Here is a 12877-nt window from a genome sequence, read left to right as displayed (position 1 = left end):
CCCATATGGTGGAAGTAGGGTGTGTGTGCTCCAGAGCTTACAAATAACTTTTCCCTAACTATTTAGTTGATTTAATATAAGATATCACACCTACCCAAAGAACCTTGTCTGCCTGTTATTAAACCAAGTTTTCACAGACAACATTTCCCCAAAGAAAACACCTCCTGGAAAGTCCTCAAATTTACATTCTATTGTTAAGAATAAAATGCAAACACTGCAAATAAAGTCGTTGCATAATATAAGCTTGTTTTCCAAGTCATGCTAAAGTAAAAGAACAAATGAATGTTTCCCAGTTGCTTTCACTTCCTTTTCTGCTACCCATATTTCTGTTGCTTGGGGTTAATCAGTGCTGAAGGGAGTGTGTATGGGAGCTCTAGTTAAAATGTATGTAGTATTAATTGGTTTAAAATATAAGGACACCAGTGCCAGTTATTGACTCCTGTAACTTATGTTACCTGATCACATTGCTGTAATTTTTCATTGTTCCAGCTATGTAACAGCAAGAGGAAAAGCTTTCCTTTAGTTTCTCTTCCCTAAAATGTGCCATATATTGTATTCCTGAAGCTGAAGGTTGGATTTTTCTGTTGATTTCAAATTTACACCTGCTTCCTGTATAATGCTTGGAATAAAAAAGTCCCTCACAGCCATAACAAGGAAAAAGCTAGGGGCAGACATTCAAAAAGCCTGAGCCTGAAATTATTCAATCTTTGCCTGTTAGTGTAACTTGGCTAGGCTGAACTGGTTTGTAACCGTCCAGACATCCCCCCTGGACTGAAGAAATGCAGGCACATGTCTGCAGTGGGTCAAGCTAGACGCCAGGGGGCAGTAGAGCAGCCCTATCTCCCCTTCCATAGTGCTGAGCTGAAGGGGGGGCACGGCCAGACCCCAGCAGGATGCTCTGATTAGGGAGGGGCTCCCCCCTTGCTGCTCCTGACAAGCCCAGCAGAGAGTTGATAACAGAGCATTTATCAGCCCATCAAAACAAAATAAAAGCCTCTCTCATTAGTTCAAGCTCTTCTTAAACGACTTTTTCCAAGGAAGGAATGGAGGAACTAGCTGACCTGTTGATTAGCTCCAAAAAGCCCTAAGCGGACACTGTCCTGTCTGCCTTACACAGACGCCTCTCAGCATTAGCTAGCATACCACATGCTGGCTTTGGTCCATGCTGTGGGAGAGGAGAGGGGGAATCCCTGCTCGAGCAGTGAGTGATAAGGACGGGGGGGAGAAGAGGGAGCATGGGGAGGCCAGGCAGGCAGCCAGGGAGCAGAGGGAAGGGGCCAGCCCAGCTCTCATAGCACAGAGCTCTGCCCAGGGCTGCAAAGCATCTGGGATGCTGGGGGATTCTAATTTAAGTTGAACCAGGAAAGGTCTGGGACAGACTTTGTATCAACCGATTTGACCCAAATCAGTTAAATCTGATGCTACATTCAGCCAGGTTTATCTCAGACCGGTTTCAGCCATTTTCAAATTGGTTTATGTGCACTGAATTTCTGTTCTGTTACAGGTTTAAACCAGTTTCTGATCACTTAAACTGGCTTATGTGTAATGTCTGTCCCTAGCCCAGAGGTTCAGTGGAAGGCAGAATGCTCAAGGTCAGCAAGAGTCTCCATGAGCTGCATAAAGGGCTGCAGTCTGTAGATGGCATTCCAGGTATGTGTACAGTAAACCTGCTGACCGCAGTCGTGTCAGGATGTGCTATGCCACTGTTACAGCCTTATCTGTCAGAGTGACCTTTGACACCCCTCTTACCTTTAATCTAATTGGGAACAGTTTTGCTGAAGTATGACGACTGCAGACTTCAGTAAGAGTAGTTGTGTTGGAATCCAATCGATACATTCCAATACATTTCAAAGAGTTCCTGAAGCTGTGTCTGTATTTTGTATACTTTACAAAATGGTTATAGATTTTAAAGAGCAGAGCAGATATTGATGATGTATGTACCCATTAAAGGCACTTTTCAGTGTTGTGAATATTGTGAGTCAAGCAGTTTGTTTTCACTCTCTTTTTCTAAGAATAGGCATGCATATACACTGCTGTTATATATGTCTGCATTTTTAGCAGACCCTGATAATATTGTTCAACTTTTGCTGATGATAAAATATTCTCCTCATAATCTTAGATTTGCATGTGCTTTTCATGAAACTCAGCACCTATTCAATGACTGTGCTAATACAGCTATTTTTCCTCTGTCAAGTGATCAGAACTGCTTCTTCTGATAGGCCCGTTTATTAACATAGGTATGACATATACTTTCAGGTGAAAGGTTATAAAGTATTGGTTTAACACATCTCACTGGAAAATCACTTTCCTTTTAATTCTATAATTCAGACCAAGAGTAGTCATATATTAGAACAGTAGTCAAATATTTAAAAATTGGAATGCTGACACAAATACGAATTACATGTATAGTAGATTTGTACCAAAAACTGTCAGTACATTCTATTTAGATGTAACATTTCCTAGAAGCAGTACCCTTCATATAAGGCTTATCTTTTGCTTGCATTTTTATGTATTTATGGAATCAGAAGAAAACTAAGATGCACGTTTGTTTTGTCAACGTATTCTCTCAGAATAAGTGAGTTCTTTGAGATCTATCTATGACAACGAGAGAATCTTAGTTGTTTCTACAAAGGCCTTCCTTATGCATTATAACAAAAGATTTGCATGAACTCACTGCAACAAATCTCAGCCACTTTGAAATGTCAGGGGTCTCCTTATTCTGTAGCAGTAATAATTATAGCCAACTAATTAAGTAATGCTGCACTAATTAAAGTGAGTATGCTAAAGATGTAAAAGAACAAAAAGTGTAATACAGGAATTGTTTTGTAGAGAACTATACTAGAGACACAAAAGAGAGAAAACAATGTAGGTGTTTCCAGGGAAAATGCCCTACCCAGATGAAATTGGGATCTAAGATACCATGTAAATGATTCCTAATTAGCAGTACTAAAGAGTTTATTATAACATTGATTCTACACTGTCAGAAATTCAGGAAGGATACTTTTACAATAATGTTTTCTAAGTATCTGCGGTAAGATGAGAAGAATTTTGTGTCATGTGGGTTCTAAATGTTTAGCCCTTTCAGACCAAAGTTCTAGATGCTTTAGAAAAGCCAGAGATTCCTCTCTGTCTCACAGGATTGAAGAAAATGCTTAATTTATATTAAGTTTCATTTTGTCTTGAATTATTGATAAGACATTCACATTGTGTTTTCTGTTAACTGTAAGAGAAACATTAGCTAAGTTAAACATCCCAGAGCACTTAGCATAGTCAAATCAGTGCTTATCTCTGTTCATGCTTAAATATATACATGTTAAAATAAGTGGGGGAGAGATTTAAACGGTTAATTTATTTTTAGTTTTGTAGCAGTTTTGATAATGAAACACGCACTAAGAGAAATATTGTTTTACTGATTCAGCTTCACCCCCCATGTGAACATAATAAAAGGGTACACAGAGGCAATTTTTGGTGAATGCCAAGAAGTCTCTGGCATCTGTTAATCCTGTTTTGAAAAATGACAAGGATCATGTTCCCGAGTGATATAATAAATAACATTGGATGAAAAAGAATAACATAATGTTATGAAACCTAGTTAGTGAGGTGGTGGAACTCAAGAGCATTGAGCTAATAGGGGTCCAAGAGGGTTGGAAGTTTCTCAAGGGAGTGATCCTTGGGGCAGTCTATTCCCTTATGCAGGAAAGGGGCTAAGGGGATAAAAAAGCCCCCTTGGCTCAACAGGGAGCTTCAGGAAAGACTGGGGGCAAAGAAAGAGATGTATAGGCAGTGGAAGCAGGGGGCAGCCACCAAGGAGGCATACGCCACACTGGCGCACTATTGTAGGGAGTCAGGTAGGCAGGCCAAGGCAGGACTGGAGCTTAGGCTGGCTACAACAATTAAGGACAATAAAAAGTCCTTCTACAGATACATAGCGAGCAAAAAGAAAGCGCAGAGTAGCATAGGGCCCCTGCAGGACAAATCAGGTCAGTTGGTGATTGACACAGAGAAAAAAGCAGAACTCTTCAATGAGTTCTTTGCTTCAGTATTCCTTAATACTGACCAAGACAATCCCCCCACCTTGAGCATAGACAGTAGTCCAAAAGGCACCAGACCGCCAAAGGTTAGTGCTGACTTAGTTAAGGAGCACTTGGAAGGGCTGGATGGGTACAAGTCAGTCGGCCCGGATGACCTCCATCCACGGGTGCTGAAAGAAGTGGCCAGTGTCATTGCTGAGCCACTGGCATGGCTGGCTGAACTCTCATGGTGCTCCAGCCAGGTCCCCAAGGACTGGAAAAGGGCCAACATGGTGCCCATTTTTAAGAAGGGGAGAAGGGAGGAGCTGGGTAACTTTAGGCCAGTCAGTCTTACCTCTATCCCTGGGAAAAAACTGGAAAAAATCATCAAAGAGCGTATTTGTGAAGGCCCAGCAGGGGAAACGATACTGAAAGGAAACCAGCACAGGTTCATCACAGGTAGATCCTGCCTGACAAACCTTATAGCTTTTTATGACCAAGTCACACACTGCCTTGACACAGGAGCTCAGGCCAAAGTCATTTACCTGGATTTTAGGAAGGCCTTCGGCACAGTTTCACACCCTATTCTCATAGGGAAGCTAGCAGGCTGTGGAGTGGATGCCTACACAGTCAGATGGGTGGCCAACTGGCTTAGGGACCGCACCCAGAGAGTGGTGGTGGACAGGTCATTCTCGGCCTGGAAGGGGGTGGGCAGTGGGATCCCACAGGGTTTGGTGCTTGGACCGGTGTTATTTAATATCTTCATCAGCAATTTGGACGAGGGTGTGGTGAGCACCCTCTCCAAGTTTGCGGATGATACCAAATTATGGGGAAAAGTTAATACACCAGAGGGCAGGGAGCAGATACATGCCAACCAGGACAGGTTAGATCAATGAGCAGAATGTAATGGGATACGATTCAACAAAGATAAATATAAAGTACTCTACCTAGGAAGGAGGAATCCCCAGCACACCTACAAGTTGGGGGATGTCCTCCTCAGCAGCTCAGAGGCTGAGAGAGATCTTGGAGTCATAGCTGACTCCAAGATGAACGTGAGCTGGCAGTGTACCGAGGCCATCAACAAAGCCAATCGCACCTTGTCGTGTATTAGCAGATGCATGACCAACAGATCGAGGGAGGTTATGCTCCCCCTCTATGCGGTATTAGTGAGGCTGCGGTTGGAACACTGTGCCCAGTTTTGGGTGCTGCACTTCAAGAGGGACATGGAGGATCTGGAGAGGGTTGGTGACAGGAGCTAGGTGCTGCCACCTGGGGCCAGTGGCAGCACTGATATTCCTGGCATTGGATGCAGGCTGTGCCCAGTGCCAGTCTATTATCTGACAGGCAGATAGGGGGCCTGCACTGGCTCAGTCCCTGCAGCCCTCTGAGGGGTGTGGGCAAGCCCCCATTCTGCCTGCCAGATGACAGGAGATAGGTGCTGCCAGCTGGGACCGGTGGCAGTGGTGATCTTCCCTGTGTTGGTTCCAGGCAGCAGCACCTGGCTTCTGTCATCTGGCAGGCAGATCGGTGACCAGCACCCCTGGGAGGACTCCAACACAGCCCCTGCAGCCCTCCTGGGGGTGTGGGCGAGTCCCCATCTGTCTGCCTGCTGCATTTTATATTTCCCCATAATAACCTATGGGCGAAACATCAAAACAGTGTCAAAACAGCAAAGCAGTTCCAACTAAACAAAACAGAACAATGCTTTTGAAACTAAACGAAACTCAAAACGAAACACTGTTCCGTTGAATGGTTGAAACGGAAGCCAAATCGGAATGGTGTTACTTCACACAACCCTAATTGTCTTCTATTATATTCTGTCTTCCAATTTATTATTCTGTACATTTATCTCAGGGGTCAGCAACATATGGTCTATGGAATGGATTTACTTTGGAGCTGGAGGGCTTTGCCTGTGCCCACAGCCAAGCCAGAGCTAGGAATCTAGAAGTTTCATCCATGCTGCCGCCACTTATCTCTGCCTCCCTTTCCCCCAGATGTGGGGTGGCCACAGCTACCACTTGCTAGGGAGCTGCACTGAAGCCAGGCACCATAGCTGGGAGATGAGTGGGGTGAAAGAAGTGGTGGCAGATAGACAAAGCTTCCAGCTGCTCAGTTCCAGCACAGCTACCTACCAACTGGAAGCTGCTACAAACCTGGGGAGCCAGGGGGAAAGATGTATAGAGAAGCAGTGGCAATGCAGGCACAGTGTCCAGTTGCCTGGCCCTGACACAGGTGTGGGCAAAGCTCCCCACCACTGATGTCCTGCTGAAATCCTGTAGCCTGTGTCCAACCAGAGTCAGGCTCCTGGGTCTGCAGTTTGTAAAGGTTGCTCACTGCTGATCTAACTGATCTGGAGATAGGTTTGACTTAAGTTTTAAGGGTGTGGAGATGTGAACTTTAACCCTAGATGAAGCATGGTTAAAGTTGGAGCTGTTTTGCTGCATTAAATCATTCTCAGTGTAACGCTTTTGCTGAGCACCTGTTAGTAGCAACAAGAGCCTGGTTCAATTTTGTGGATACCAAATATATTTTACTGTGGCTCAAGCCCCCAACCAGTCTACCTGGGAAACACTAAATGGATATACTAGGGTGTTCAGTAAAGCCAACAACCCTTTTCTTGCAAGCAGTGTAAACACAAGAACCAAATTTATTGCAAAGCATAAAGAAAAACAAAAGTAAACAATAACTATAATTTTAAAACACTACAAACTACAAAACAAAGTCTATAGGTGGCACCCTCTCTGAGGGGTTTTTACCCATACCCAGGTAGTCTGGGACTTGGGACTTCCCAAAGGGTAGTTCCAGGGGCCTGCACCCTGATACCTGCCCTTCAGCAATGGGCTGGAGCAGGGGCCTGCACCAGAAAGTCCAGTGAGCTGCTCCGCAGGGAGCTCCTAGAGAACGTAGGTCCTTCTGTGTTGCAAAGAGTCCCTTGTTGCTCCCTGCAAAACTGTAGCACTGATCCTCACTCCCGCATAGTGGATTTGAGAAGTTAACTGAAGTTTTCATCAGTATATAGCACCCCAAAGTTTTAGTCCTAATCCCAGCTCAGCTGGGGCAGGAAACTGCAAGAGAACTCAGAGAAAAGCAAGCCAAACAGCAAAAGAGCCTGACCAGCCACCAGCGCCACCTGCACTGCATTGGTCAGGACACAGAGCCACAAAAGCAACATGTGCCAGGCCCAGACATACAGCAAACAAATGTGCAGCAGGGCTCAGCAGTACAGCTATACTGAGACACAACTAATGTAAAGCAATGAAAGAGGGACTCAGGCCTGTCCTGCACCCAGGCCTGAACATACAGCAAAAGAGCACCAGGCTTACTTGGCTGCAGCCTGGACATATATTACACATAAACTGGTTTAAGTGATCATAAACTGGTTTAAACCTGTAACAGAACAGATGTTCAATGCACATAAACTGTTTGAAAATGGCTGAAACCAGTTTGAAATAAACTAAGTTGAATGTAGTATCAGACTTAACTGATTTGGCTCAAACAGGTTTATGCAATGTCTGTCCAAGCCTTGCTGGTTTAAGATAAACCAGACTCCCCCAGCATCCTGGCATGCTCTCTGAGGGTCTCTCTGCTCCATAGCAGGGCTTGCCCCTCCCCTTTGCTCTCTAGCTGAAGCTCAGGCAGAGACTGCAGGTACAGCAGGGTCTATTGGCTTCCCTCTGTCCTACCCCCCCAACCCCTTAACTGCTGAAGCAAGGATTCCCCCCTCCCTCCTATCTCACACAGCACAGACCCCAGCCCCATGGATCCTAGGCATGTGGTATGCTAGCTAATGCTGAGAGGTGCCTGTGTGTTTGTCTCTAATTTCACTGGGACAGGCAGACAGAACAGAGACTGCTTAGGGCTTTTTGGAGCTAATCAACAGGTCCACTGGTATGTTGTTTAAGAAGAGTTTGAAGTAATGGAGAGAGGCTATTGTTTTGCTGATGGGATGATAAACACTGTTTTTAGCTCCCTTCTGGCTTGCTCACCTGTCAGTTTGCTTCCGACAGTATAAAGAAGTGGGGAGGGAGATTGAAAAGCTCCATATCATCAACAGATGCATGCACTGCACACACACCCCTTGCCTCAGAGTGCTAGCCCAGGGCTGGGGTCTGGCAACACTCCCACCTCTTGAGCAGCCAGTAGGGAAAAGCCTGGGATGGTGCAGGTAAACCTTGCTAACCAGAGACCTGGCCACACCCCACATCAGCTCAGCACTCTGGAAGGGAAGGGAGGGCTACTCTAGCACCCCAGCTTCTAGCCTGACCCACTGCAGGCATGTGCCTGAATTTCCTCAGTCCGGAGACAATGTCTTTCTGGTTAGAAACCAGTTCAGCCTAGCCAGGTTAGAGTAACCTGCAAAGATTGAATCAATTCAGGCTCAGGGTTTTTGAATATCTGTCCTTAGCCATAGTCTCAGCTACAGTGCTAGGCTGAGACCTAACAGCTATGAAACAACAAAAGAAGGACCAAGCCTATTTTGACTTGGGCCTGAATTCAAACTAGCATCCAACCACAGTGCTGGATTGGGGCATAAACTGCAAAAGGGACCAAAAAAGCGCCCAGGCCTATTTCACTGGGCCTGGACTGGGCAGCAAAAAGCCAGCTAGGCCTATCCGCCACTGAGGCATTAATAAACAACAAGAAGTGCCAGTGCTTCACCCTGGCCCAAATCTGCCAACCAACACATGGCTGGGGTTCAGCCTCACGCCAGTGGGCTGAAATGCAGCAGCTGTAAACAGCTAAAAAGGGCCCAGGCTTATGGCTGCAGCCTGGACATGTAGTCTCAGCTATACCAACATGCTGAGGCACTACAATCCCCAACACAATGGCTACCAGGATCCTGTTTCTTGGTCAGGCTCCATTAGAGAATGATACTCTCATGGCATCATCCCATTCAAGGCCTGCACGGCCACTAGCTGCCCGGACCCCGTTCCTGGGCTGCCTTCACTAGGGGAGGATACACTCATGGCATCATCCCACTCTAGGCCTGCGTGGCCAAAACAGCCAGCAAAACATAGCTGGAGTTCAGTGACACAGCTATGCTGAACGCAAAAGAAGTTGCAACAGCAACTAAAGCATGCCAGGCTCTAGGCCCTGGCCCAGAGCACAGCAGCAAAACTGCCAGGCTTCAACTTTGGCCAGTGTGCTGTAGGGATTGATGCCCCCCCCCCCCGCCCAGCATCATCCAACTCAAAACCTAGAAAGCAAAAGGGGAATAGGACAAAAAACTTTGGGGGATGATATGCTGATGAAAACTGCAGTTAACCCGTCAAATCCACCACATGGAAGTGAAGATCAATGCTACAGTTTCACATGAAGCAACAAGGGGCCCTGTGCAACGCAGAAGGACCTACACATTCCAGCAGTTCCCAGTTGTGCAGTGGACCCATAAAGCAGCTCATTGGACTCTCTGGTGTGGGACCCCCTCTCCAGCCCATTGCTAAAGGGCAGATATAGGGGCCCCCAGAACTACCCTTTGGAAAGTCCCAAATCCCAGACTGCCTCAGTATGGGCAAATCCTCCCCAAAAGGCTGCTACCTATAGATTTTGTTTTGTAGTTTGTAGTGTTTTAAAATTATAGTTAGTGTTTACTTCTGTTTTATTTTTTGTAATAAATTTGGACTTTGTGCTTACACTGCTTGCAAGAAAAGGGCTGTTGGTTTTATTGGACACCATAGTAATTCATTTAGTGTTTTCCAGGTAGACTGGGTGAGGGCTCAAGCCAAAATAAAATATATTTAGTACCCTCAAAATTGAACCCAGCCCTTGTTGCTGCTAACAGGTGCTCAGCAGAAGGGGTACGTCAACATCTCCCAACTGTCAGGAAAGTGCCACAGCCACTAGGCTACATAACAGTATGAGATGTGGTATCCCCTGCTCCTCTTGAAGCCACACCATTGGGCAGCTTAGAGTGCAAGAGTGTTGGGGCCAGAAGGATGGCAAGCAAGAGGTAGTCTGCCTAGGGCACTCATCTGGGAAGGAGAGCCTTAGGTTCTGGTCCTTGCTCTCTAGACTATTTACACATTTTACATTAAATAGCCATTGGATGAAAAGCAGTAGGAACAAACAGGTTAGAAACTTCTTATGTTCAGAGAAAGAGATTTTTGGCAAAATCAATTATGACATATTGGTTGCTTAATTTTGATTCTGATTTTTAATAGACTATACAGGTTAAAAATAAATGAGCTCTATTTATTAATTTCACATCTTAATGGATGATTCAGTAATTCATCCAAACTAAAACATTGGAAAAAATTAACAAACTTTAGAAAGCTGATATGGTGTTACCCTTTGGAACAGCATAAAAATTATATCTTTGAGACTACTGTATTTTATTCTTCTGCCATACACTGGACAGAAGTAGCAAGGGCTGGCTGGATTCAGAGTTAGAAGTTTTACACCAACTTGAGCTCCCACTCAGAAACCTGGGAAATTAAAATGTTAACGGTGTTCTAATGTGAACAATTTTCCCCACTTACAAGCAAAGGTTAAACTAAAAACAGAGTTTATTACAAAGGAAAAAGGAAGCAAGCATACACTTTCAATAAAAACATAACTATTAACTACAACTCAAAACAGATCACAATCACAGGTAATCCAACGCAGGGAGCCACCAACTAGCCCAGTCAGTTGGGAAGGGAGTTTCACCCACGGCTGCCATATGGGGGCTCTACCAACTACACCAGCCAAAGGAGCAAGTGTTGGAAAGGGAGGCCTACACCAGAGTTGCTGCCACTGTAACGGTGGAGGTCTCTGTTCTGGTTCCTGCAGAGTGTAGCTCTGGCTGTCACCTCCAGGAGTCACCACTGCTCCTCTGCACCACCAGGGTCTATGCTGCACATCCCCAGGTCACTGCTATTCCTCCACAAGGGTCTCTGTTGCTATTCCTTCAGTCACTTACAGGTTGCTATACAACCCTAGTCTTTTAGACCCTGCCTTGTAAAAGCTCAGAATTTGTTTTTATGTCCTTTTAACTGCACTGAATCTTAGATTTTTACCTAAACCCACTATAGAAGCACTTTTATTTTGAGGAATTGACTGAAGTTATCTAGGGAATGATTCCCGTCTTTTCGCTCTGTCTATATGTACCAACCTTCTGCTGAAGCTGAGGGCCAGCGCACTGCAGACCTTTGCACAGCTGTGAAGACATTCTATAACACTTAGGACTGATCTATAATTGTGATCAGAAACAAAAAGGCAATAAGGAAAGAAGTATCAAGAAAAGAATGAAGATTTAAATAATTTTAAAAAAAGAAAACACAAAAAGATCACTGAGAAAAGGGTTAAAATAATTATAGACTTTTTTGCTGTAATGCTTAATTGTTCTAAAGCACTCATGTTCCATTGGGATAGGTATGAAAATGTATAGTGAATACAAATGTGAAATCAATCCATTCAGTCACTAGCAGTAGATTAAAATGAATGTTCTGTCTTTATTGGGCAATCTAGCCCACACTAAGCTCTGTGCCACTGCAGATAGACTTTCTGGGCACATCCAGACAAACGCAGCCATGCGGTATGTGGTGCCGCAAACACACCTGCAGCATCACATACCACACAGACAGGTGTTCTCCACGCTGCAAGGGTGCGTTGCCCATGTGTGCACTGCTCCACTTTTTTCCTTGTGGGTTCTTTTGACCCCTGAGTATACAGGGGTCAAAAAAACCCGCAGGAAAAAAAAGCGGAGCAGTGCACGTACGGCAGTCTGCACCACTGAGAAGCAGAGCCAGGTCACCCAGAGCTGTTCTGTGGCTGGCAGCCAGGATCTGTCCAGTAGGATTGCTGCTGCTGCAGCCCCAAGAGGCCCCCAAGTAAGACTGGCCTCAGTTTCCCCTACTGCCCCCAGGGTAACTTGCTATGCACCAAAGCATATGTGGCACATGCATTCCCCAGGGACAAGTAGCTGCAACTCAAGGTGCAGGACTGCTGCTTGTCCCCAGGAAACCAAACATCCACGTTTGTCTGGACACGGCCTCTGGTAGCATTGAGGGTAGACATACCCTAACATGGTTTATACCATACCATTGTGCCATCATCTGAAACATTAATTGTAACAGACAACAATTGTTTCACATGCATAGGGAAAAGGATTATGTAGAAATGCCAGATGTAGTGAGCTGAAAAAGATATTCTGCTGTGGAAGCTAAAGTATGGAGAAATCAGTTAAATATTTACATTTTAGTTCTCTAAATATTGAATCAGAAACTGCACCAAAATGAAGAAGTTAGCTTCTGAAAAGTGCTGAGTAGCGTTAAAATGTAATCTTGGCATGAGGAAAAGGAACAGAGACTGAACTGCCACCTACCTTATTGAGTTGTAATGAAGAAATTAACCTAAAAACCTTGAGTTCACTAAATTATAAAGCTGGACTATCATTATAAATAAAGTAACTCACATCGTGTCATCAGATATTAATCAGAACTAAGTAACTACAGTACATTTGGAAAATATAATCTGCTGATTGTTTCTTTATACTACATTCTATTACCCAGCATCTCTTGCTCTTTGTTTCACCAGTGTTTTTGAAGATTAAATAGTTTCCTAGAAGTATCTTACATTTCTCATTGTTACTGAACCATTACTGTGTAACTCCATCTTCTGATAGTGTAACTTTATTGAAATCTTTGGTGTAGTAAGATAAAACTAGAGCAAGGGTTCTCAAACTTATTAGACTCAAGGCACCCTTGGAAATGTCAGTTCTACCTTTTCATTTGTTTTTTGAATAATAAAGCAAATCTTCTGTTACAAGGAACTCAGATCACAACAGGTCAAAATGTTTTGAACACTGGATTCCTATTTGAAATCTCGGGTTTTATCTTATGAATCATGTTTGCATACCTAGCAGACCTAATATTACATGGCACCTT

The sequence above is a fragment of the Gavialis gangeticus genome, unplaced genomic scaffold, assembly GCF_001723915.1.
Source record: "Gavialis gangeticus isolate Ggan-Ray unplaced genomic scaffold, GavGan_comp1, whole genome shotgun sequence".
Lineage (NCBI taxonomy): Eukaryota > Metazoa > Chordata > Crocodylia > Gavialidae > Gavialis > Gavialis gangeticus.
Note: the sequence above shows the minus strand (reverse complement) of the source record.